Source organism: Accipiter gentilis, chromosome 12, assembly GCF_929443795.1.
Source record: "Accipiter gentilis chromosome 12, bAccGen1.1, whole genome shotgun sequence".
NCBI lineage: Eukaryota > Metazoa > Chordata > Aves > Accipitriformes > Accipitridae > Astur > Astur gentilis.
The window spans coordinates 26136771-26162770 of record NC_064891.1 but is presented as its reverse complement, the minus strand read 5'-3'; the positions used below and the strand labels follow the sequence as shown (position 1 = coordinate 26162770).

Here is a 26000-nt window from a genome sequence, read left to right as displayed (position 1 = left end):
TGCTTTCTGAAGCTATTTAAGAAAATATAGTGTCTGGGAGAGTGTGCTTTTGAGATCCTGATCTATCAATTTGTTGTTTTCATGATGTTGCATTTCTGTGTCATGCCACCTTTTCAGCGGAGCACCAAGTTGCTTTTTTTTTTTTTGCCATTGTGAGTTCAGACCAGCCATAAAACATTTCATTTTGCTTTTTTTTTTTACAGATACTTTTTCGTACTCTTTGTCTATATGCCTTCCATAATCAAATCACGTTCCTGATTATATAAAAGATAAATACTTGTTTCCTGGTTTTGAAGTTTTTTGGCATGGTTCTTTCTTCCTTTGGCAAATTGTTATGTTTTCAGTTTGTGGAATTTTTTGTTTGTTGCTTCCATGGTCCCGATGCATTCTAATAAAGATAGGCAGCCACTGTTACCTGTTTTATAGGGAGAAGGCAGAAGGCTGTTAAAACAAACTTTTCTGAGACTTATTTCAACTCTTTGAGTCCTAGACTTTTGCAAAGCTTTTAAGAATTCTGTCATGAAGGATTTCTACTTGGAGTTAGTAAGATTTATTGTTGTTTAATCTTCCCTGAGAAAAATGTTTTCTTACATCTTGGGTGTTTATTCTAAACAATGTATTTTGAGGTACTTGACACCAAAACCCACTAAAACAGTCTGACAGCCCACAGCAATCTTTTTTAAAAAGTATACTCGGTATATATGAAGATCTTTTTCCCTGAAAGGTCTCCAAATTATTGGAGGGACTTCTGATGGTAACATCAGTATCATTTTAAAAATAATTCTTGCTGTTCTTGTTGGAGGTCATTTAAATGATAGTTTAAGTGAAGACCAGACTAAAACCTTCCGCCCCCTTCCTTCTCTTTAACTTTTCTCCATACCAAATGAGTTGGATGGTTCTAACTGAAGCCAGAATACTCATTTATATGTAAGTACACAGTTTTTCAAACAGATATTCTTGTTCTTATTTCAAAATAAGACCCATGAGGGTAATAAAAAAACTGAAGGAAACAGCTGCCAGTGTCTCATTCCTGTTGAACAAAATCTGTGTAATTTTCAAAGGCTTGGTTTATGTTCTCATTTCCATTTTCTATTAAAGTTAGTAGCTGAATGTGGTGCGTTGACCCTGGCTGGATGCCAGGTGCCCACCAAAGCTGTTCTGTCACTCCCCCTCCTCAGCTGGACATGGGGATAGAAAATATAACAAAGGGCTCATGGGTCGAGATAAGGACAGGAGAGATCACTCACCAATTACCATCACGGGCAAAACAGACTCACCTTGGGGAAAATTAACTCGCTTTATTACCAATCAACCAGAGTAGGGTAATGAGAAATAAAACCAAATCTCAGAACATCTTTCCTCCACCCCTCCCCTTCTTCCTGGGCACAACTTCACTCCCAGATTCTTTTACACCACCACTCCCCCCGCCCCAGTGGCGCAGGGGGACAGGGAATGAGGTTTACAGTCAGTTCATGACACGTTATTTTCTGCCACTTCATCCTCCTCAGAGGGAGGACTTATCACACTCTTCCCCTGCTCCAATGTGGGGTCCCTCCCAAGGGAGACAGTCCTCCACGATCTTCTCCAACGTGGATCCTTCCCACGGGCTGCAGTTCTTCATGAACTGCTCGAGCATGGGTCCCTTCCATGGGGTGCAGTCCTTCAGGAGCACACTGCTTCAGCGTGGGTCGCCCACGGGGTCACAAGTCCTGCCAGAAAACCTGCTCTGTGGGCTCCTGTCTCCATGGGTCCACAAATCCTGCCAGGAACCTGCTCCAGCACAGGCTTCCCATGGGGTCCCAGCCTCCTTCGGGAACCCACCTGCTCTGCTGTGGGGTCCTCCAGGGGCTGCCGGTGGATATCTGCTCCACTGTGGACATCTCTGGACTACAGGGGGAGAGCCTGCCTCACCATGGTCTTCCTCACAGGCTGCAGGGGAATCTCTGCTCTGGCGCCTGGAGCACCTCCCCCTCCTTCCTCACTGACCTTGGGGTCTGCAGGGTTGTTTCTCTTACATGTTCCCACTCTTCTCTCTGGCTGCTGTTTGTGTCTGTCCCAACTTTTTTCCCTTCTTAAAAAATGTTATCACAGAGGCGTTACCACTATCACTGATTGGCTTGGCCTTGGCCGGTGGTGGGTCCGTTTTAGAGCCAGCTGGTATGGGCTCTCTCGAACACAGGGGAAGCTTCCAGCTGCTTCTTACAGAAGCCACCCCTGTAGCCCTCCCCACTACCAAAACTTTGCCACACAAAGCCAATACACTGAATTTCATGCGTATGTCTGTGAAATTGAAGGCTTGGCATTGCATAAACCCCCAGGTTCAGCGTTATGGTTTTGCATTTTAAACAATCTGAACCTGCGGTTTCCCTATGAAGTTGTCAGACATGAACTGTATTCAGGCTCAGCATTTGTTTTTGCAGTAGTAGATTCACTTTAGCCTGTGACCAGGCTTTCCCAGACTGGCTTTAATGGTTCATTTTTGAAACAAATGTGGTTTTTCAGAGTAACTGTTGGTTATATGTAAGGAAATCAACTGTCTGCAGTTGTTTTGCCTTCAACTAGCTTTTTCCAGGGCTCTCGCAGGGCAAGCTTGTATGTGATGGGATGCGTTTAAGATCTAGCCCATCTTAAGGGAGACTATGCTAAATAGATCTTTTTGACAGTGACTGACCAGTGATGAAATACAGGTGCATCTTGAATGCAAATGAGTTATCTTCTGACAAAAAAGGAGACTTATTTCAGGAGATCTTGTTGAGCTATGTAATTTAGAGGGAATTCAGGTGCCGGAGGTTGAAGGGATTTCCTATTCAGAATTTTAAGGGACTATCCAGTTTTACTGAGAGGCATGTGTTCACAAAACAGTATTTTCTGTAAAACATATCTGTTTGTGTGTTGTGGCTTTTTAAATTAAATTGTTTTCTTGTTTTAGAGGCATTACAGCAGTTAATTTAGGCAGCCCTAATAACAGTGTTCTGTTATGCCTGTGTAATGCTGCAGTGTTGACATGCTACAGCATACAGTTGTTCTGAGATGTGTTTATTTGCTAATCCTGTTGCTATTAACCTCAAATTCTCAGGTTTCTAGCCCACTTACCAGTTTCCTTAGAATGGTTTTGGGAGTCTCCAGGTTTTGAAAGAAGTCTGTCTCATAATCTGCCTTTTTAGCCTGCTCAGTAGCAATTAAAAATGAAGAGGAGATGCTTACAGCAAGTATAGTTTAGTAGGTAATATGGACAGAAATAAGCTATTAATCTGAGAAAACTGTGAAAGAAGCATCCTGAAAACATGACTGGGATATTCTGAAGTTTTGCTGCTTTGTAGTTGGGATAGAAATTCAAGCAACTATGCCAATTCTTTGCAATCTAGGAATGGAGACCCGTAGCTTAAAGGGTTACGTGGTGAAACCGTGATTTGTATAACACAGTGTCTGTTCTCTCCTCTGTTGACTGGTCCTAGTCTTTGTGAGTCTGTATTCTGTTTCTACTTAAAAAAAAAATTGCTGCCTTGAGGAGTAACTTGGCTTTAACATCAAAGAGTAGAAAAAGAACCAGATAATCACGTACAAGTAAAATCCACCAAGAATCTTGCATCCCTGCTATTTGGGTAGGTCTGTAAACACTACTCTCTTTTTGGTCGTTATTCTTTTCAGGATAAAGTAAGTTGGATCAAAGAGCTTATTCTTTCAATGATAACGTATTTGCCTTTTATCTGCATTAGCAGATAAATGTGAATACTTAGCATCATACCAGTAGTTACTTGTTCTCACTTTCATGTTGCATATGTTATGCATGCTTCTAAGACAAAAATGCAGCCTTCTGCCGTGTCTGTAACACCCAGACACTTCAGCTGTGAGGCTGACCTCTCTGAAATGGGGTGGTTATGAAGGTAGGGTTAGATACTCATCTTCAATGATTTCATGCTTGGCACATCAAGGATGAGTTGGTCAGAGCTTCCCCTAGAGGCTGTCAAATTCTGCAGGTATGTTGTAGGGCTGAATGCAGTGACTCCCATGTCATATGTATGTGTTGAGATTTGACAGTGCTATGCCTTCACCCACCACAGACTGTGATGTGAGGCATTCTGCTGCTCTTGCAAGAATGCTGATTCGCATGTAGGTGGCTGTAAATCCCTTTGGCAAAAATGAATTTAAGCAGAGTTGAAGAACTGGTCTCTTGTTGGTAATGCTTTTATTAAAAAGTTTATCTTAACAGTTCATTCAAATAGTGTTGAAAATGAAGAGTAAACCAAGAAAAAAATGTTTGCTGTTCACCCATGAAACAATGAATTTTAATTCAAAGTTCTTGGTAGATCTGGTTCTGTTGGCTGTACTCCCTGTTCCCCATAACAGGCTTTTGCACTCAAAAAATGGAAATGGCAATGTGCCATATACCACATATTAAAATTACACTGTTATAAAAGCAAGGGAAAAAGCACTTTGCAGTGCTTTCACTTATCATTCAGTGCCAGCTGGCAGTGTGGGATTTGAAAGGCTATTGGTTAGTCTTTTATATTTGGTCTTGGTTGCCGAGTAATAAATAATGGGTCTGTCTTTCCTAGCACCTTTTATCCTAGGATCTTGAAGTGTTTGAGCTCTGCCTGTGGATGGGAAGAGTTTAATTAAGTAAGCTCTTTGCAGCTGTTGTGAAGCAGGCTTGTATTATACTGTTTCTTTACATGACTGTGCTGATACACACAGAGGTGTTAATGCCAGTGAGTCTGTGGAAAGCTGCTTGCAGTCTGTACCCCATTCTGTTGATCATAACTGAAATTTAAAGATAAAGCCTCACTTGCTCTAGAAAGGCACACCCCAGCCTATGTGAAGGGAGGGATTTTTTTAAATAGCTCAAATTCTTTAAAACAGATGCCTTGATGTTTTCATCACATTTAAGAACTGCTTATGCATCATCTTTCCATCTTAATTCTTTGTGCTATTTATTGTAGCTGTAGGCTGTGATCATAATTGGGATTCTATTGTACTTACACAAACATCAGTAAGTGTTATTTCTTCTGTGAATGCCCAGTCTAAGATGACCATTAATTTGGGCCAGGAAGAGAGAGGCAATTTAAAAACATCTTCCTCTGCATTTATTGGTTAAAATCTTATCTTTAACTATTGATTTTGCTATGTTTTGGTGTAGTTACTGAATTTTGTTAACTGTCCCCCACCCTCTGTTTTTGTCTAATTTCTGTAGCTATTGTTCCTCTTGTGTTTCTTCTTTCATAGAAAGACAGCAAGTTTAAAATACTCTGCCACATCTTAAGGTGTGGTAGCAGTGAAGAGTGATTTTATTTTATAAGGCACAGATTTGCATAACACTTGACAAATGGTCTGTGGAAGGGCTTGAAGTGTTACTGCTGAATTCAGTGGGAGTCTTTTCATTACTTTCTGTGTGTTCCAGAGCAGACCCTAAGTGGCTGGTATAGAGAGCAGTGGGATATGAAGGCGTGCATGGGCTCAAAGATCTTACATAGCAAGAAGGAAGAGGTATGTGGGAGTACGAAGTTTATGACAGCAGTAGTTCAAAGTCCTCTATTATCTAGGTGACTTCATAATGGTGATGCAGATTAATATGCGCTTGCTTCTGACATTTACAGTTACTGCTGAAGCATATGCCTGTTTCTAGTTTGCAATCATATCATGTGTATTGATTTAGGTACCAAACACTGTTGGCTACAGTAGGTCTAAGAACTGTGATGGTGGTTTTCCTGATCTGTGTGAGTGATAGGATTTTCCTGGCATGCCACCAGGGAAGATTGAGGTTGTTGAAAGGCAGTATGGAAAAAAACTACCTGTAAGGGAGCACATACATCTCTTTGTCGTTTTTCTACAAGCATAGACAAATGTGGAATAAACCTTTTTTTGTAAGAGGCCACTGGGCTGCCAGACTGTGTGCTTACAGTTTTGAGCCATGCAGTACTAAAATTTTGTGGCTTTTCTCTTTCATTGTGTAATATGTTTCTGTGTGTATGTATGTGTATATTTATACTTACTGGTATAATGTATGTGTGTATATATGTATGGAAAGAGCAGAGAAATTTGAGAGTTTGTGGTGAAACTGCACTATATTCCATGCTGCACTGGGAAGGGAGAAGTCCTAATACTGAATGTGGTGGTGTGTATAATATGCTATGTAAGAACAAAACCATCAGGGAGTATCTTGGAGATCCTTCAGTGCTGCCAGGTGATTGTGGGCATCCAGCCCAAAGGTGATGTACAGTCATAGCCGTTCTGGAGTACTTGGGAAAAATGGAAACCTGAAGTAGTGCCTTCCCCTATTCCCATAACTGGAAGCCAGATTATACTGTATTCAGCTGTAAAGAGCTTTTTTCTGAACTGTGTAGGGATGAGAAAAGTTTTAAAGCATGTGTATAAGATGATCTTTGGAATATAAGCATGGCTTAATAATGACAGTCAATTCTTTGAAGTCCTACTTGGAGATATCAATAATTTGGAACCTGAAATAGGAATGATTATATCTTCAATCTGCTTCACTGTAATCTTCGCTGACTTGAGCAGTGTTTTTCCATGTTGAGACTTGTGCAATGTGAGGAAAAAGACTCGCTCATAAAGAGTAGCCAAAATGGATTCTGTAATAAATAGTAATGTTGCCTCTGTGTTTACCTGCTTGGAAAATGCATGCCTGCAAAGAATTTGAAAAGACAAAAATTAAAATCTAACCATGGGTTTCCATAGTTCAGTCGAAATTGATCATGAAACTTGTATGACATGATCAAATAAAAATAAGGGGGTTTTGGCTAGCTTTTGTATATTATTAGTGTCTATGTAAAAAGGGCTGCTATATATATATCTGGATATGTATGTATATGTGATAAAAAATAGATTATATTGGAAGAATTAGCCGTGTTTCTCCATGCATTTTCTGGGAAAGATGAAAAAAATATGATTATTGCTTATTTTTGTTTAGGTCTTAACTGTCTTTTCAAGAAGAGGTACAATTACATAAAGAAGATTTGGTGGCTCTACTTCAATCTGGTGTTGTCTTTTCTGTGAAGATGTAAAAATGGACCAACTAGTCCTGTGGTAAGTTATTACTGGCGAAAAGCAAACAAGAACAGTAAGTGTTACTGAATATAAATAGCATCTCTGGTTAGAGAAACATTAAATGTTGCAGAAAGTGACTTAGGGAATCTGCATTCCCAGCATCATCTTCTAGGTACCGAGATTTAAGTCTTGCTAGGTTTTGCACTTTTGTGGCCTGGAACAAAAGGACTGGAGAGTTAGACAAGGTTTTTGTTTGAAAAATCTCTCGAGTCACCAGGATAACTACTCTAAAGCGTTCATTCAGCTGATTGTGTCAGAACAGGTCTATTCTGATGAACTTTCAAAATACTTTCAAGGAATGCAAACCAGGATGTTAACAGTTTAAATAAGTTAAATGGACAAGTATTAGGGTAGATATAAAAAGCAAAATTAGTCTTTCGTTAATAGTAAATAAAGCTAATCATTGGAGTGAAAGCTTGCCTTTATTTGCTGGTTCTGTTATCCCAGGGTTTGATTTATTCTTTTACATCCAGAAACACCTGAATCATCCTCTTACCTTGTCTAAGGCGAGCCACTTCAATATTGCGGTCAGTGGGCTGACAGAAACAGTCCTGTAGCTGTTGTTGGTTTATTCACTATTTGCAATAAACATTTCACTTAAAGGTCTTCCTTTCATAATATTTAAAAAAAGCAAGCCCAATTTGCAAGAATAATGAAATTTAAAAGGTTGGCTTCTTTCAGAAGTAATTAAGTTGCTAAATGAAGGAAGCAAGCAAAACACAGAAGAGAGGAAAAAGTGAAAACACTACGGAAAGGGGCTGTAGGATGAAGGCCTGTTGATTTTTATTTATTTATTTAAATTGTATTTTATTACACTCAGGCACAGCACAAGACTATGTCTTCTAGGGCAGGAAGTAAATTAGTTGATAATGTCTGCTAGCTGGTATAGTTCATAAAAAACATAATAAAACTAGGATAATGGTATCCAGTGTGTGGCAATTGGAAACAATCAGATGACTGGCACCTGGCCTGCCAATAGGTTATACCTGTCTGAATAGGCTGGAGTGGGGTGGCACCCAGGAGGTAATGCATGTGTGAATGAGCCAGGATAAGCCAATTTTAAGTAATGGGTAGTAGCAGTAAGCTTTTGGACCAGACTAGTCTTGACCTGTGGAAAGCTGTATGTGAACGCCAGTGATGATCTTGGGGGGGAAAAGAGAAGCAGCGTATTTTGATTGCAACTTCCTCTTGTTGAAGAGCTCCTTAGCCTTACTTAATCTACCTTGAAGACCAAAAATCATCGAATAATCGAAAGCCACCCTTACAGCACCAGACTGATCGTATCTTGTGTCTAATATTTGACTAATATGTTTGATAAATGATTCAACTTCAGCTGTTAGGAGTTGAGCATAAAAAAACTATTACTTCAAATTTTGAGGCTTCTCAGTGTCTTAATCTCTCATCAGGGTGATCTCTGCTTTGCTGATAAGAACGGTTGCAATGGGCAAGAGCTATATTTTTTTTTAAATGCATAAAGGTGTAAACTCTTATTGTTTCCTTGTCTTGGCATGTGCAATTCTATGCCCTTCTGTATATATCTGAGATAATCACCTGTATCTCTGTTAAGTGTAGGGATTGAGAAATAGGGTAGAGCTGTAACTGTTGTGAAGCTGAAAACACCCATATCAGTTAAATTGGGCTCTTCATGATGCAGCTGTGACTACTTTGTTTAGAAAGGGCAGCCAGAGAGAGAAAGATGTGAAAGGTAGTGCCTGGCATCTTAGTGAGTTTGCAATTTCAGCAGAGGTCTGGGTTATTTTTGGTGCTCCAAAAACTGCTTCTGCTTGCTTAAACATTTGTAGGAACAAACCCAAGAATCCTCTATTTTCCCTTTTGCGAAACTGCACAAGTGAGTTATTTCTCCCTTGCTTTCTGCTTCTGACTTTGGATTTTGCATTCACTTCTGCATAGTGAGTCTAAGCCTGTCACTGCCTGGAAAAGTGGTTATGCCACTGAGCTGTTACCTAAAAGCGCTGCTACTTTTTCCAGCTGTGCTACAAAAATAAACAGCAGTCCTTCTCTGGCCATTCACAGAACAACTGTAGGCACCCAGGATTGTGAGAGGAAACCTGGACTGTCCATGTTTTAGACAGAGCAAGGAATTCAGATATAGTGTGGTGGCAACTGTTTCCTCTAAGATAACTAGCTGGTTGTCATCCTTCATGCCTGCAGCTTTGGGTAAGCTTTGCTTGAATGCCTGTTTCTCCCCAGACATTGTACGGATAGCATTGGTACACAACTTTGAGATCTGGATTCCATTGAGGGAACCACAGGCCTGAAAGACAGATGTGTCAGTGTGCCATTCCTAGGTTTCTTACTGAACCCAATGAGGTCAAAAGAAGATCTATAGTAAAGTCTGGTTTTGGTGAAATGATCTGGGGCAGCTTTCAAGTGGCTATTTAAGGCAGTTATTCTGTTGAGTACAGTCCCCAGTGAAGGTTTCGTTGCGCAGCATTTTGTCCATCTGTTCTGTGATTTTAATTTTTTTTTTATGATGGGAAAGAAGCTAAAATTACTTTGAAATTTGTTCCTATTCCTTGCTGCTTGTCTAAGGAGGAAAGTGAAGTGAAACTTCATGACTTCAATAGGAATTTCATGGATTAGCACGCTTTCTTTTCCAGCTAACGTCTGAAGAGTTGGCTTTTTCCTCATGTCTTTTTTCCCAATCCTTTCAATGCCAATTGAAAACAAAGGTTTTATTACAAACATTTGCTAGGTAACCACAAAAATTAAAGGAATTGCTTGTATTTGGCAGCAATTTCCACACACTGCTGCTGGCAGTAATGGTAACTGTTTCAACTTGTTTTTATTTTTCATGCTTTTTTAGGACAGAACCTTTGAACTTCTCATCTAATTTCCAAGGGTGTTCTGTGTTAATGACAGCATTTCCTCAGAAAGCAATGTAACCATATGGATTATGAGATTATCTTTGAGATCTGTTAGTTTAAAAATATGGACAAAAGATACTTCTATCTTAAAGGAAAAAAAAAAAGCTTCACATGCAAAAGTGGAACAGCTTTGAACTTTTCATAACAAATGTTAAGATTATACCTATATAAATACTCAAAAGACAGCATAGCTTTTTCTATGGTCCAGTTAATAAATATGCTTACAATTTGAAATTCTTAAATTTGATTTTAAGTATTCATTTATTTAAGAAAATAGACTTTTTAAAAAGAAGATATGCAAGCACTCTATAATTTCTGTTTGTGTGAACTTGATTTATTGAATTTGTGCAGTGATCACTGAGGTCCAGGGTAGATAGCTTTACTGCTGTCATTTATGCCTTTGTTTTCTTTGAGAGCCTTTCTCACTAATTTCTTATGAAATCTATTATTTGATAGGAATTTCACGTACTTTGCTTGATTGCAGGAAGTAATTAAAAAAAAGTGTTCCTTTCCCCTGTACACCTTGCAATTTGACAAGAAGGTGAATGTGGTATTCTTCATGTGAAGATGGTACCTGTTCAGAACTGATGATATCAACAATTATTATGTTACAGTATTTAAAGTAATATTTTTAATACATATAGTGTCTTTTATCCCAAAGCCACTTTACAACATGTGATCAGCCAGCTGTGATCAGCCAGCTGTGATCAGCTAGATAGTTTAATGTTTTGGTGATATCTCTAAATGACATACTGCATGCAAATGAAATAGATAAAAAAGCCATTCTGCTGTGCACCTTGTCTACTGTGGGTATTTCCCGTTCACTTATTTAATATAGAAACTGTTATCTAGATATGTTGTGTGTTATGTAGAATGTCAGGGAAAGTTGCTGCAATTACCTTGGGGAGAGGTCTTATTGTATTATACATAATTGTAATCACTTGTGAGATGAAGACTTACACAGGACTATTTCACAAGTCTCAAGGAGTTTACTTTTATGTTTAGGTCTCTCAGAGGCAAAGATAACAGGGTGTGATAGAATGGCATAGGACAATCCCTCTTTTTTACCCAGAACTGGAATGATGCTTCAGTGTATTGGTTGAGATTGACATGGTTTGATTGGGGCACCTGGTGCTTTGTTTTGGGAAGAAAAGCACTGTGCTTGAAAGGAAGCCATGTCAAGATTTCACCTAGAGTCTGTGATCAAAAGAAGAAACACAAGATGTTTTGTAGGCGTCTTCCAAGTCATAGCTGCACATTGTAATCTTGCCTTATCTGTCTGTTGATAGCAGTGAAAGATAAATTGGAGTGTGGTATAAATTGCAGCTTGACTTGGAGAGGACAACAGGCAGCTGGCTAGCGTAGACTTGATGTCCAAGGGCATTAGGGGCCCAATGCAGTTGTATAAAATAGATACCAGTGCAATATGAAATGCCACAGAGAATATTGTCTGTTATCTAGCTGCTGATTCAAGAGGGTTGTGGTTCTCCTGAATGTCCAGTGACATACTTCCCAAGTCTGTGTAGATTACTGTGGACTTCATAGGGTATCTCAAATAGCACCAGGTGCTTATTATGAGATAACCAAATTGTGCCTTGTAAGATGCTTGCAAAAAGTACAACTCACCAAAGAGTGTTGTTTAGACAAAAAGTGTACGATTTCCATCCTGTATTTCTTTTGCTTGAGTCCAGAGCAAGTGAGACAAATCACTGACAGGAAAATGTAGGAGATAGACCTGCCAGGTAGGTGTCAATTAGTAGTGTTCTCTGTTTTTTGTCCTGGATTTCAGCTCAAATAAAGTAAACACAGGGTATCATGGAAGTTTGCATGGCCCTCAACAAAAATCACTGTAGATAAATCAGTCCCCATGGTATTTTAATTCTTAGGACTGAAATACAGAGATCCAGTGCTATTTTTCTCTCTAAGATGGCCAGATGCTAAACTATGATTTAGAGCTTTCTCTCTTTAAGGCAGATCATAGAATTTTCTACAGATCCTGACTTTGGTTTCAGTTTTTTCTTTCCATCAGTCAGTTATCTATTTTAATAGTTATTAATCCTTAACTTTTGAACTTTCTTTTGACTTAATAAACAGGAATAGCACTCTTTTCCTGAAGTACTTTTTTTTTCCTGATGAAAATATAGTATGATGCTGCAGACCCTATTCAGTGAAGCAATTAGACCACTTATAAGAATAACTGGCCTCTGCAAACTATTCTCAGCCAACAGAAGTGGTTCTCTAAGCCTTTATTTCCATTCAGGCAGGTTACCGTCTTGACTTTCCTGTCAGCTGGAATAATGCAATGTTAAGTTGATGTGTGCCATGTGCTTTTGCCATAACTTGCAGAACTTGTTTTTCTTCTTGAATTTTATGTCTTTGCCTGGATTCATATTCCAATCACTGGCTGTAGATTTGTTCTAATTTACTAGATTATGTGAGTGTCTAGATCAGATACTTTTTTTCCAATATAGGTACTCACAGACACTGATCACACCATCTCTCAATTTATTTTTTTTCAGTGAGGTAGACAGATTGGGATCCTTATGTTTCACTGGCTTAGGCAGGATTTTCATGAGTGTGTCTTTTTTTCCTCTCTTTTCTTCTTTCTGTTTCTATGACATCCTTTCATTTTATCCTGCCATATTGCAAAGAGAAGTATGCTGAGGCAGTGAAGAGGGGGAAGGGCTAGAAGCACAAACAGTGTCTAAATTAGTGGAATGAGAACGTCTGGAGAACATGATCTCTGTTGTATCTGAGCTATTACTTCAGTTCTGAAATTAAATTACGTTGGCTTGGAATTACACTCTTCACATCACCGTTCTGCACCTTTGGGGGATTTATGGACCTGTCAAGCTCCACCAGTTTGCACATTGTCTTCATTTAGCTGTTGTTTCATTCCAGAATCAGTATTAAAATAGGGTGCTTAAAAATGTTGCTCTGCTGGATGTGCATAATGCTGTATGATGGAAGCAGCTGAGTACATCACGGAAGTAACATAGGGTCTTATTCTGTTTATTTTGGACTATATCTGCTGCTTATCTTGACAAACTCTGTGACATTGAATTAGTTATGTCCATTCTGCCTTGCAGTGCTTACTAATATAGAGACACTTTGGATTGTGTTTGGAGTTGTGGAAGGAAGAGGAAACGTGGTTTTTCAGGTGCTTCTTATATTTCTCTGGCCCTGTGCCAACCAGTATGACATGAAGTGAGAGATGTAGCTCGAGCTGCTCCTGCTAAGACAAAGCAGCCAAAGCTCCCTTTGGTAGTGGTGTCTTGGATAGGAAGACTCCATACTTATGCATGGTGGAGAGAGTTTTTCTGTACTTTGAGAACGTGCATTCCATATATAGTGCACTGGGTGGCTGATGTACATATCTTGCTGTGTTTTGCTGTGAATGAATTTTCTACAAATCAAATGAAAATTTAGCTGTTCTACTTCATTTTAATTTGCAGGCAGTGCTAGATTCCTCAATGCTAGTTTCTGTCTTTGAGCTGCGGTCTGCAATTCCCTAGTTTAAGCGAAACCGTTTTGACCTGTTTCTTGGGTCAGGCCTGAGATAAAATAAAGCATTCAAAAATGTTTTTTCATTATGTGGTCATTCTGCTCCCAAAGTGGAACAAGCACACCTCCGAAATCATGTATTGGGAACCAAATGCATGGAGACAGTCAACCCAAATTGCATTAAAATAAATGGATCATGTACTCCTAGTTCTGACACTCTATAATCCCAGTCTTAGTTGGAACCATTTGTCTTCCTCGTGGGACCAGAGACTTGCTCATGTGCAAGAAATGTGGAATCAGGACTTAGTAAGTGCAAAGCGTCACCTGGTGAGCTTGAGAAAAAGTGGGTGAGTTGCCCAAGCTGTTATCCAAGAATTAAATTTAAGAAAAGAAACAATTCCCAAGCAAGTAATGTACCAACAGAGACTTGCTAAGAAAAGGCAATCTGTGGAAAGCTTTTGAAGTTACCCAGGAACCAGAGTTTTCAGTAGCAGACGAGGTTTAGCTACCTGTCAGCAGGGTGCTGAAATCCATGCAGTTCACCAAATCTAGATGTTCATTCTTTTCCCATATCAGTAAGTCTATGCAACTTTGAATATAGCAGTGTTTAGCCAAGAGAATTATTTGGCCCAACTCCTCTAAATCCTACCTTAGGGAACATATTGCCATGGTAACATGGTGAAAGCTTTTACTGTTAGTTAAGCTCCAGAGAGGAAACTATATTCTTTCAAAATGTATATTTGGAGCACAACTTACTAAAATCATCAATATTTATACAGCAGATAGTATCTTCAGACAGGCTGGACACCATCTGTCACAGTCTGATTTAATTTTATGGTTGTAGCAAAGTGAACTGACTGTAGAAATTTTCACAGAAGTTGGCTGGAAGTATGTCATGGTTTTCAGGTAAACCTGTGAAGTGTTGTAAATGGTGGTTGTGTATTCATGTTATGTAAATGGAGAAAGTACTCATTTGGGGGAGGGGTTGATTTCTGTTTGCACCCTGAAACAAGTTTAAATTCTGTTTGGTGCTTTATTGTACTGGAATAATTTATAATTGAATCCTTGATGCATGCCTTATGTATCTCTGTAGGGAAAATTGAGCATGAAATCATTTGCTCTGGAAGAATTATTGAATACAGGAAATGGCAATTTTTGAAATAAGACTTGAGCAGTTTTTGTTTTTACCTTCAGATGGTGATTTTAAATCACCAATTGTTTTCTTTTCCATAGTAAACATTCATTTTATGGCACCTCTATCACTTTATGTAATGTTTTCTGTCATTAGGATAATAAAATACCTGTGATAAATTTATTCAAAATTATATTAGTGCATTTTAGGATATATTCATTTGCTAGACTTTTACAGGACATACAGCCCTTGACAGTAGACAGACCAGTGAGGGTGAGGTTTCAAAAATGGCAGTAGTATTGTGTGCTGAAATCGTTTTCTTGATATGTGTGTTGTGGAATAAGTACTAAAATATTTTTCACTAAAGGTGCGGTAGTTGAAATTACAGATGAAATACGTTCATGCACACTAAGAAGGTCCTGTTTGTCCAAAACTTGTATACTTTAAGTTATTAATTAAGTTCATTCCCTTTGAAGTAAGTATTTAGCAGTCCAGTTTTTTACGTTTAATTCACTGCTTAGTAAGGTATATGTGCATCCTTCCATTTGATATTTATGGGCTTTGCATCAGGACTTCCTTTTTCTAATTATGATGAGTGTAAAGACTTGAACCCTTCTAATTTGTGTATTCATATCGCTGCATGCATGCGCATGTTTCTCCTGTGTTAGTGCCTGTCTTACTGTTCCTTAATGTAAATCTGCTAAGATTTGTTTTATCCTATATAAGATCTTGATTTAGAAATGTATGGGTAATTAATAGCGCTCTTGACTTGAACCATTTTTTCAGAACTCCTTTCCTCTACCACATATAAACCAGTTTTCAATTTCTAAAATAATAATTTCTGTAAAATACCAGAGTAATTGCCTGATTTTTGCAGTTGTTTGTATGATGTACAAGCAGGTGATGGGTGTAACTCCTTAGGTCAGTTACTGTTAATCAGTCTCTGTCTTTTAGGAATTCTTCTGATGCATCTATTATGCTGATTCACTGTCTCTTTCACTTAAAAACTTCCTTGTGAAAAAATGGAATCAAGTGAATTTGTCCAACAGCCATGCCCTGCCCTGCGATAGATATTCTTGCCTGTTCTCAGTTACCAGACTTTGTCTCCAGTTACACTTCATAATTGCAGCAGCTCTGTTCCAGTCAGGCCACATAAGTTACTGTTTAGATTGTGCTTTTCAACAACCATTAACAGGAATGCAGACATGATGCCAGTCATAGTTATTTCTCCACCTCGGTTTAGTTCTGTTACATTCGTCCATCTATATAACGAAGTTAAAGAGATCTTGAGATTAACATGTACTCTTCACGGTATGACAGTGAAGAGGTAGTAGAAGGAAGGGGGGTGAAAGAGGGGTGATAGGAATATGTGCAGCTTCCTTCACTTTTCCAAGAGGCCCCATTGGCCATTAGTGTAATAATCATGTCGAAACTGTAAGAGCTTTAAAGGCCTTTTGATGGAGATGAGTGCAATATCCAAGATCATTCTTTCTTTTGCTCAAGATAAAGTCCAGGCCAACCTTCATCAGTAATTATTCTTGAGAATGAGATTGAATAAGATCAATTAGGGCATTGCAAATTTTTGGATTTTATTGAAACTACCTGAGAAGTTCAGTACAGTGGAGAATTGTACTGCAGGCAAATGAGAGCTGCAAAAAAAGGCTTGTATATTGAGTCCTCAAGCTAGAAAAATAACTTTGGAACAAAGGAACTCTTGCATTTGATGTACAGTGGGCATACACCTGGGGAGAACAGCAGTGGCATAGTGAGTCTGGGTTCCAGCATCAGTAGATAGCTTATCACACCTCTTCACTGTTCTAGTTGACAGTGCAACATTACATCAGGCTGGAATCATAGAAAACTATAGTTGAAAGTGATGCTGAGAAATCACTTAGTTCTAGCTTTAGCACCGAGTTGGATGGAAGTATTTGTTCAGAGATTGGTTTATTGCTTTATGCTGTAAAGCATGAAGATGCTTGCTCACTAGGATTTTATTTTAGTGGCCTTAATTTAATGTGAACCATTTAGCCATTGAGAAGAATATGACCTGTAAGGCAGATAGAGCTGAATAGGGTGTGTAGCAGCTCCTAAACTATCACAGTTTGCCACCAGTGCAATCCAGTGCCTTAAGCCATTGCCCATTTCAGGTTACTTTAATATGCTGGATTGTGAACTGTGGCAATTTAGGAGTTGCTACATTCAGCCATCCATGCAGCAGGCTCTGGGAGGAACAGCATAAACTGCTTGAGCAATTCCAGTTTAGTCCTGGACCTCACATGGATTAACAGTGAGTCACTGAGTGCTACCATGGCAGACAGAGCTAGTACTTTTGTAGTTACTGGTTCGCTGGTAGGACCATTTCAGAAGATTTGTATAAAAACTGTTAATGGTGAGCACAGTGTCACAGCTGCTTTCCTCCATCTGTTAAAAGCAGTGCTTAATTCTTTTAAAGAGTGCCTCATTTACCTACATCTATTTTTTTAATTTTTTTTTTAAACTAAAAAGTATCAGCAAACAAAGAATTGGAAATGCAGATGTACTGGAATCTCAGTTTGACATTTTTATTTTTTAAGAGTGATCTCTTTTTTTGTATAAATACAGGACTGAATGTGAGCAACTCCTGACACAATTGTTCTCCAAGACTCGGTGCTCCCAGTCTGTCTCATTAAAATTGATGGCGGAGGTACAGTCTAGTGTTTATCTCCTGGGCTACAAATTGTATGTACTTTTTTTGGAATTCACATTTAAAGTAAAACAAGATGAAGTTTTGTACCAAAAAAAGATGAACACTAATGAGTGCTTTAGAGGCACAAAGGAGGTGGGGGTACAAGAACTTAGCTGAAATGCATTTAATTGGTTCATGGTGACCTTTGTAGCTGTCTTTGTTGTAAACATCTGCTTCAGTCCAGTTGATCTTAAATTTAGACCATACCCACTTCTAGTCTTGATTATCATGGAGAGCGTGTCTGCCTGTTAAGACTGGGGCAGCTATTCTGGGAAACAGGTGCCTAAAGTGATTTGTTTAAATGGTTTGACTCAAATTTTCTGCAGTGTCAGGCCATTACAGTGTTTATCTGAGGCCTGATTCCAGGCTCAAATGTACTTCATGGCATCTTGGTATATCTTGGCCCAGCTAGTAAGCCATGTCAGCAGGACACCATAAAGAGCAAGCTGTAATCACTCAAGATGAGTGTGGAGTGGAATGCTGGTTTAGCTGCTAAGCTCGAGGAAGCAACATCCCTTCATTAGGAAAAGCAGCATCTCAAAAGATGCAATTTTCCATTAGATCTGTTCCAAGGACAAATACCCTGATTGCACTCCAACGCCTCTGTCACCTCTGCAAGAGCTTAGGGTCTTCTGTTTCTTCTCCCTTCCCCCAACCCCAGTCTCCTAGTTGTCAAAAGCAACCACTCCCTACCCCTTCTGCGCCAATGAATGGTCAGTTAATGCTATTTACAAAGGTATTCTACTAACTGGTACAATAGGGTTTTGGGTTTTTTTCCAGGAAACCCATTTTTGGATGTATCCTGAGAGTTTTAGCTAATACAGGTAAAATATGTGTATGGACATATTTTGAAGAAAAAAATTTTCCCTTTGTTCCAGGTTAGTAATAAACTCATACATGTATGTGTATATATATTTGTATATGGTTGCTGTAGTGGAGTCTTTGAATAGATTTTTGCAATAAACAGGCACACCCAAAAGAGAGGCTAATATGTAGGCTTTATTCAAAGAAGTAATTACATTCTGGTATTTTGCCTAACAATAGTGTATATCTAGAGTCTTGTTGAAGACTGTAAGCACAAAAGAAAAAGATTTTCAGGGTATTCTCTTGTGGTATTCTGTAGAATCTGGAAGGGACAAAACCTTTCTCAGAGTGTTTTATCACCCCTCCATGCTGGAAGCAGAAGTAGTACTTCTTGTGCAAACATGACAGTTAGATGGTAGCAGAAAATAATGTCTTGGATGCCTTAAGAGAGTAGGTGTGGTATGGGAGAATGAAGAATATGGTTACAGTGACAAAAAGGGAATGAAGGTTTTGGTGTTTTTAATGATGATATGAAAACTGCCTGTGTAAATTTGTTGTTGTTTTCCCAATCTTGTGATGAGGATTTGGGTTGGAGTTTTATCTTTCAGTATCTTGTAGGTACTGCTAATTGTGGCTTCTGCTATGCATCTTGCAGCTCCTTTACTTGCCCCTCCTACTCTCATCACTCAAAGAAGTGTAGTAAACTGTAGATTTCTGAAAGTTACCCAGTCAAATATGCTATGGTTACTGAGACCAGTTGCTTGCCACACTAAAATTGTCTGGCTTATTGCTTATGTCTACTGTGCAGGTGTTTGCAAACTGTGGTGGAGGTTCTGCCCTGCTGCCCTTCATGCCTCCTCAGGACATTGGTGACACTGACAGGACACTGGTGACAATGGCAGGGCATTCTCAGGCACTAAATGTAGCTATGCATGCTTCTTTACTATGTCCCATCCAGTGTTCTCTTAGTGTAAGGTAGAGCGTGGGGAGAATTTTCTGTGGTGTTTGCTAGCTTGTGATGGAGCTCTTAAGTAAATTAAAAAAAAAAAAAAAAAAAAAAAAAGACAACAGGGTGGGAAAGTTGGAACTATAGAATCTTTCTTTTACTGGAAAGAAATGTGTTCAAGCATTTATATATATACACACAGGAATGATACACAGATCAAGACGAAAACCTTTGCTTCCAGAAACTAAGTGCCAATAGTAGAACATGCAGGAGAAACAGGCTAATGAAGAAAGGATGGTGGAAGAACGTGGTATAGTTAAGACAAGAACGGGTAACCTATAGCTCAGGGGCCAGACACAGCCAATGATTTCACTTCATCTGTAGTTATGTTTAAACATTTTAAGTGTTTATGGATCATGTCGTATATCAGCATATGGTCTGCTAAAGGCACTTGGATGGCCCCCATAAAGGGAACTGACATGAGTTAGATAATATCTGTGTTGGAGTTTCAGGTCACATGGGACTGTGTTTGGCTCTGACCATGGTAAAGCCTGTGGATCAGCCTCAGACCACTGGCAGGAAAGCTGCATGAGTTCCTTGGAGCTCTTCTTGACCAGTGTAATTAATATATTGAATGAAATGGTTTGTTCTCAGACAAGATAGATATTCCGGCAAGATCAAATTTCACTGTAATATTTCTGCCTAGCTCTTATCCCAGCCTAAATCTCATAGAAATCTAGTTCAGTGTAGTAGTCTTACCAGTGTACTTTCTCTGCTATTTAATGCCAGAAGAGAGGAGACACCCTGCAGTTTGATGTATGAGGAAGAAATGTTGTCTGCATGACTTTTCAACTTGAGAACATCAGAAGTCATCACCAACTCTGCTGGTTCCATGAGCTCAAAATCCAGTAGTACCACTGTGCAATGGGACCTTTTAGAAGTGGCAAGTTTTCAGTGTGGGGATTTGGGGCATTCTAGTAGTGGGCACAACATACTGCTAACGGGGAGATCTCTAGCCATTCCTTGGGCTTCTAAGGGACTCTATTTTCAGAGTAGCATTGCTTGTTCATGCAAGCAATAGCTGCATGAATAGCTGCATTCAATAGCTGTGAAGGAAATGTGTTGTGATTTTTTTTTTTTTTTTTTTTTTTTTTAATTTATTTAACACACACACACACGCACACCCCCGGGAGCACAAAACTTAAATTAATTTCAAATATTTGAATTTTGGTTTAGGGTGATGGGCATTTATGCCTTTGTATAGCAGCTAATGCAAATAAAATAGCAGGTCTACACTGCTGTTACTACCTCCTCTCTGTACCGACTAGCTCGCCGATGCTGCAGATACCCAAGCTGCTGCTGCTCAGTGCTACAGAAGACTATTCAGCTTCCTATTGCAGTCTGCTCTATCCCCTGATTCACCAGGAGATACCGTAGCTGTGGCTGTAGATTAGACTTTTCTCTTCTCTCCCTCCCCCTGCGAGACCTCTGTGTGCTTTGACGTCATGTGTGCTCCTTTCAGTTGCCATAGCAGCCCCATTCCCCAAGCTCTCTGCCTGTCTCCTCTGGTAGGTTCCACAATGGTACAGCCAGCATCACGCTGCACAATGGTTTCCAGGCAGTGAAAGAGCGTGATTCAGCAAGCCACTCTTTTTTTCCTCTCTTTTATTTCATTATTATCAGACATTTTGCCTGCCCTTTTTCTGTTCTGCTCTACCCTCTCCCACAGGCTTTTATTTAGTTCTTTAAAGGAAAACGGTGGTTTACCTTGAATCCAACTACCCATCTTTTTTTTTTTTTTTTTTTAATTATTATAAATAACCCATCTTTTCCTCGGCACTGTTTGGAATGTGATTTAAAAATACCACCTAAAGTCGCAGTTTGGGGGAAAGGTTTCTGGACAAGGAGAATAGCTCGCAAGCACGGAATGGTAGGTGGCTGATGCTAATATTCTATGACTAACTGCTTTCGCAGGGTGGGGTGATGAATATTGATTGCTGTTTAAAAATATGGGGGAGAGGGAGAGAAAGACAGGTTAATGAAGTAATCTGCTAACTGAAGCAAGAAGGCTGCAGCTGTACGTTTTGTGGCCAGAGAACCATTGTTTTCCTGTGTTCGGGTGTGTATCAGCTTTTCTGTTTGGGTGCTTTAGGTGACCGGTGGTTGTGAGAGCGGTGCAGATGCACATCACGGACAGGAGTGTGATAGCACTTTACCAGCTGGCTCATGTAAACAGTAGTGTTTTACTCAGCCTCATCACCTCTAACACTGCTTGGGGGCTTTTGGGGGAAGGAGGTGTCTTGGCTTGCAATTCAGTAGAAATGAGTACGTTATGTGGGTTATATAGTACATACAGAGACATACAAAATTTGAATTTGTAAAAAGAAAAAAGAAGAAAGGATAATGATAAGCAACTAGAAGATCCAGAGGACAGAAGTCTTGGCCTTTTGCAAAGTGTTTGAATGCCCCCCCCCCCCCCCAAAAAAAAAAAAAAAAAAAAAGTGTGTGTGTGGAGAAGCGAGTGTCTGACAAACTGTGTTGCATGTTGGGGTGGGTGTTGTTTTTAAGAAGGTGGTCTTTTAAGGTAGTCATCATTCTGTGTTACACAAAATGCAAGTGAACAACTTGGCCCACTGGATCTTACAGAAGCACCAAGAGCTTTTAGGAGAAGGGTTTATAGTGTGCTACAGGCCAGTTATTCTGCAAAAGAGAATTAACAATCTGTAGATACTGCAGTGAAATCAATGTTGCTTTGCAGGGAAATCCTCTGGCAGAAAAGCTATTGCTACAGGAAGAAATGTTTGGTTTTTACTGCAGAGAGGCCTTAAGAGAAATAATACAAATTTGACTTGGATAATTAAGTGCTACAGCATTGTTTAATAAGCAGGTGGTGCTTCCAGTGAACCACAACGGTCATGTTTCACACCATTTGTGTTCTGAGTGACTGTAAGCTTGTTTACGTGGGTTCTTTTTGCTGCATAGCTTCATGATATCCTCAGTGCAGCCTTTCCCTCCTCTGATGTGTTCACTATGAGTTTTGCCAGAGACTTGTTTAAAGACAAACCAACACTATATGAAAATACAGATTTTGAAGAAAATGATGGCATAGACTAGAAATTTCTTAGGAAGAAAATGCAAATGATTGTATTGTAGATTCAGGAGAAGCCTGAAGTCAGCTTGCTGGAGAACATGGAGCTTGTCATGCAAGGCCAGCTTCAGAAAAAGAGAAAGGTTAAGATAGAATAGGATGGTGTTGGTACTGCACAGGGCTGTTTGCCTTTGCCCACATGTAAGTTATCTTTGGTTCCTGTGCCTTGGGGAGAGTGGAGTGCGCAAAACCTCTGGTATTTTAACCCTCTTTCAGAACATTGCCCTGTAGTCACTAGCCAGGAACTCTCTGGAGTAGTATTTTCTTCTGTGGTGTTCTGCTGTGCTTGCTCTTCCTGCTAGGAAAGGTGGCATAGAAATACCTTTTCGATTGGCTCAACTAATGACTTCTGTTTTACAGGGATGCAGATGAATGACAAAGGTGATTTGACCTCAGCTATTAAATATTCTTTCTCCCTGACTCTCAGTAAATTGCACTCTGGCGCATTGCTTTCTCCTGCTGTTTCAGAGTATGCATAATTTGCCAGGGTCCTGTTGTAATTATGATTTTGTTGAGGAGTAGTAGGATTACAGGGATGTTCCTAAATAGGGTAAGGGCAAAAATTGCTTAACATGAAAAATAAGTTGCTTTCAGCTGTTTGTCTGCCTGCCTGTCATTAGAAAATGTCCCTCTCATTGTTAGAAATATATGTGTGCACTGAAGGGGCTTTCTATGAGCAGACCTTGGGGATGAGCGTTTTCTTGTAAGGTTTTTTTTTTTTTTTCCCCCGCTGTCAGTGGTTGGCATGTTTGCAGCTGTTATTTAGAGATTTTAATAGTACTGGATCAATAATTGTAAGACAAAATATCTTCCAGCAGTGTTACAGTACCAAATCTGGCTTGTGAAAGCAAAGGGAGAGCTATCAAAATTTCCATACCATGGTATTAGAAAATGTCATAAAGCTCGCTTGTAGTTTGCAGGCCATTGCAAAACTCATGCAATTTAAGGGAGAGCTAAAGCAGGCCTGAAGGAGGAGGGGTTTAGCATTGCTTTTGCAGATGACATTATAGTTCTATTAGGATTTGGAAGGCAGAAAAGCTGCATTTAGAGAAAGCTCCCCAGCTTTAAAATTGGTTATCTCTTAAACTAGTGTTCAGTAGAAGCTACCTAGTTCTTTGGACGATTCCTGAATAACAGAAGATATCACCAGCTTGTTGATAAGTTTTCAAAACAAAGTAAGTTTTCAATATTTTTTTTTATGGTAAGCATTCTATACCCATAGCCCCTCCCATTCCACTGGTTAAATGTTGAGCTTATAATAGCACTATGAGAAATTATGACGTAAAAGGCTAGTGAATGCAGTATTACCACAGTTGCTGCCCTGTTATGTCATCAGGAGAAAAGGAGTGAGACTTCACTGGACCACAATAAATATAAATATGACCTGGCTTCCAACAGTCATTCTGCTACCCTTTTCTATGATTCTTGCACACTTACTGTTTTGAAGGCCACTTGCAAGAAAAATTAACCCTCATAAAAGAGTACCAGTTAAAAGAAGAAATGCTGCATTTGCTGTGAGGAGTTCTTTTCTTTCTTGCAGCACCATCTGTGGATGCAGACATAAAAAAAACAGCCTTTCACAGAAACAAAAAATCTTTTGTACTCAAGTAACCATCTAAAACTGATGGTCTAAAACTGAAAGCAACATACAACTCTAGTGTGAAATATCAGGTGTTAGGGTTATGTTTCCTTTCTCTTATGCTGTGATAGTGAGATTAAAGTATAGCTCAAAAGCACTGCAGGGGATGGGACAGAATTTAACAGTCCCCTGTCTACCATTTGCAAAAGTTACACACCTTTTCTTGAGTTGCTATACTGTGTTTTAGCCTGATAGCTGTAGCTTTGTTAGCAAGCTTTAGAATAAGTCTTGTCTAGTTGTTAGAAGAGAAGGACAGGAAATTCAAGTCCCGATATGTTCCAGTCTTGTTCGTTGTATAGTGAGATTTTTTAATAGAATTTGGCATGTGAACTCACTAGTGGCAGTGGAACATTCTCCTCAGCTTCATCTCTACAGAAGGGATGTAAAGTCATGAGCTTTTGTGTATCTTAGTATATCCCTGACTACACCTGGAGCATAGGACAGAGGCAGAGCCCTTGTCACAGCAAGCAATAGAAAAAGTAGCTGTTGTATTTTTAGGCTTCCAGTTTTTTCTCTTGTCCAAGGAAAAGAAGAGGTTGGTGACTGTGTGAGTGCAGACCCTTGCTCACATCATAGTAGTGACATGGGAAATTTGGGGTGTTTTAGTTGCCCAGCACTGCTGTCAGCTTTTTACGTTGTAATAAATGGTAACAGCTGGAGGTCCAAAAGAGCCTTCCAGTCAAGTCAATAGCTGCTTCACCAGGATTGTACACTAAGAGGTCAGATAGCCCAGGAAATTAGGAACTGCTATTTGAAGTGGGGTTTCAGGGAGCCTGAATATGTGCAACCCTTGTCACAGTTCAGTGAAATGTAGTGGGCCCTCTCTGGTTAAGCAGTTGTTTTCTCATAAGGATTTTTAATCTTCTATTCTTGGTACAAAGTTTTAGTTCTTTTCTGAGCTATTTCAAAACATGTTGAGAAACAGTGGTAAGAAAATGTTGCCCAAACCTTCCACTTAATATTAGTCACCTAATTTTGTTCAGTGGTTAGACACCAGTGTGGTACATGCTTGATTGTTCCTCCTCTCATTCACTGTCTTAATACTGCAACATTTGCTTTTTACCACATTTCTTGAGGCTGTCTGTAAGTTTCTTAACTGCAAGCACTTTGTCAGTTGAATTTATTTTATCATGTTTTGTTGTTTTTAAGAGGATGCCAATTTGATAAACAGAAGTAATTCACAGGCCTTTTCTTATGCCTATATGTATCCATATTGCACAGTTTTTAAAGCTGTTTATAATGTCACAAGTCAAATTTAATTTCAGTACCCAGGTATTGGTGACAGATGACTGTGTACAAATCTCAGCTTGTTATAGTGAAAGTTTCTGCTCTTTATTCAAAAAAAAAAAAAAAAAAAAAAAAAAATTGAAGATCTGACCTGAGAAAGATAGGATAGAAACGGAAATAATTATTTTGGAACAGTTTCATGATTTTTAGTGCATCTATTGCAATTTCAACAGTCTTGAACGTGAGCTCTTGAGCACTGGGATCTGCCTGCCCTGATTTTTATCTTTTTTCTTTTCCTTTGAAAAATAACTATGACAACCTTTCTCCCATTTAAGCAAAACTTCATTCTGCATTATTTTCTATCTCTAGCCTTTCTTTGCATGGAAGAAGGGAAATTTATGGTACAGATACTGCCTGTAACTGGATACATTATGGTATTATCAGAGGAAAATCTTAAGTCTTTGTTATATGATGTGCAAATACTGACATTCCAAGTTAGCCTAGTTTTCTAACTTTTTCTGTGTCTATCAGACTTGAAAAATAAACACAAATATTTCTTTCTCTCTCTTTTTTTTTTTTTTCCTTGTGCTTAGGGCTAGTAATAGAAACCTGTACCAGCAGCAGGCCAGACTCAAATATCAGCTATGGCAACCCGTGCATGAAGTTGATGTCTTTGAACCATTTCCTATAGATGAGACATAGCACACGCTGTGGTGAGTCAACAATGTATTAATTTATTAACTCATGCTCCTTGGCAAAAAAAAAATAGTGCTTAATGCCAAAGTGCTTGCTGGTTTGTTTTGGTTGAGGTTGTGGGTTTTTTTTTTGGTGGTGGGAACATTAAAATTACATCTTTTAGTAATTTTTAGTACACATGAGCATCATGCTGTCGTCTTTATAAATGCCTTTTTCAAGTGTATCATTT

At 39.1% G+C, this 26000-nt stretch overlaps 1 protein-coding gene across 8 annotated transcripts in view; it reads left to right on the top strand.

Annotated features, from left to right (window-relative positions):
* The first annotated feature begins 20642 nt into the window (after positions 1 to 20642).
* Positions 20643 to 26000, top strand: part of MAPK10 (mitogen-activated protein kinase 10) — a 315557-nt gene continuing 310199 nt past the window's right edge. For all 8 annotated transcript variants that reach the window (XR_007507807.1, XR_007507808.1, XR_007507810.1 and 5 more), the window contains exons 1-2: positions 20643 to 20991; positions 25669 to 25788. The gene's annotated coding sequence lies outside the window, so the exon portion shown is untranslated. The remainder of the gene's footprint in view (positions 20992 to 25668; positions 25789 to 26000) is intronic.